The sequence below is a fragment of the Castanea sativa genome, chromosome 11 (assembly GCF_040712315.1).
Source record: "Castanea sativa cultivar Marrone di Chiusa Pesio chromosome 11, ASM4071231v1".
Taxonomy (NCBI): Eukaryota; Viridiplantae; Streptophyta; class Magnoliopsida; order Fagales; family Fagaceae; genus Castanea; species Castanea sativa.
In genome coordinates, this window is record NC_134023.1 from 49,821,038 (window position 1) to 49,822,838 (window position 1,801).

The following is a 1,801-nucleotide window of genomic DNA, read 5'->3' on the forward strand; positions in this document are numbered from 1 at the left end:
AGCAAAACCGCAAGAAACGAATATTAGCTTTACATGTCATAGGAGTTCATTCCGATCACATATCATAGAGCTATATTTGCTGAAATACAGACTCTTCTCCAATCCATGCTGTTGAAACGACATCACAAACTTAAATCACAAACTTACAACATGAATACTTTGGTAATTGGTATACTAGAAGCAAAGCATTATTACGAAGTTCAAATGCAACTAAAGCAACCCCAGAAGCAAAACACTTCAACTCCAAGTCTCCAACAAACACTGAACCAACCACAAATGTTTAACGGTGAATGATAGAAGGGGTAACGAAATTCCAGAAAGTGAAAAACATGACCAAAATTGCAACAACAGTTGTGGCGCCTCTCCAAAAATCACGGAAATATAGATTTGTAAAGGATGCCATGAGTTTGCTCCAACAGCTGCTATAGTGCCCGCGAATTTGTTCACTGAGTTCATAGTAACAGGAATGATTGCCTTGCACAATTTGGTGACAAAGTTTGTTGATCAAAGTTGCCACTGCCTCATTGTTTCCTAGCTAGTTAACGAGAATCTTTTTCTCAACAAGTAGATCCACATCTTCTGCGGTGTCAATAAGATGATCTAATAGCACAATATAATTACAGATGATAGCTTCCTGTGGATAATGACACTGCTCAAAGGTAGTGAGGTTTCTGATAACACATTCAGTTGCATCCCCTACTATAAAGGATTGGAGTTCCAAGACCGGTTGCATGTTCTGCAAGCATTTGAGGCATGGGAAGCAACTCAAGATCCATGACAAATTTAAACACGGGCATTTTTCTAATAACCAATTTTTCCGAAATCTAATGTCAAGCAAGCGTCTATTTTTGACTTCTCTGAATTCCACTTTTGCCTCAGCTAACTTTGTTGCACAAGGTAGACGTTTAATACTTTTTCCAAATTTCCATTTTGGCGGAAGAAGAAAATGTCTTGGGAAATCAGCTAAATGTCTGACTTGCTTCCCCTCCAGTATCTTCTGGTAATCATCAAAAGAGCAATTTAAACCTGTATCTTCGCAAAAATGTTTGAAGTAATCAACAACAAACTTATGAAAGGACCTGTCCTCATTTTCTTGAACATTAAGAAGGTCTTGGTAGGCAAAATTATATAATTCCTTTAGAACAAAAAATGGAACCTGGTTCTCAAGCAATAACAAGTCCTGCAAAATATTATAGCTTAGCCAAGGTTTCTCCTTCTTTTGGACATGATCAGCTTCTTCTGGGTTTTCCGATTCTTGGTTGTCTTCTTCTCGGTTTCTCCGTACTTTTTTGCAATTAAACAGACATAAATCCTGTATCCACCAAGTACATTCGAAGTAGGTAGTGCCATTTGAGGGCGAACTCCTTCGTGAGTTTTCCTTAGTCCTCAGCAAGTGCTCAATAATAAAAATAGAATCCAAAAGAATCATTTTTATGAATTCTTTACTGTTGATGTTATGGAACTCCTCTGCATAACAATGACGGATACGTACTTCATTTTCTACAATGTATTTTGCAAGATCCTTCTGGTCCCTTTTAGTCCGATATAAGGCTTCCTTGAAATATCTCAATTTCAACTGTTCCATCTTCTTCAACTTTTCGTCATGGTGATGAAAAGGGCCTATTGAAGTCAGCATTGGAGTGTATGCTTCTTCATTTACTTTGTGGAGTGTTTCGGGAACCCTGTAGATACAACAATCGGGCTGCTCATCAGGGTTCAGGTCTACGGCTAATGGTACGTCTACAATAATATCATCACAATCTTCAATCTCAACCTCGATGCAGGGTTTCATGAGTTTCAT

The 1,801-nt window shown here is 38.1% G+C and overlaps 1 pseudogene; it reads right to left on the reverse strand.

Annotated features, from left to right (window-relative positions):
- Positions 1 to 280: 280 nt before the first annotated feature.
- On the reverse strand, positions 281 to 1,801 carry LOC142616651 (UPF0481 protein At3g47200-like; annotated as a pseudogene).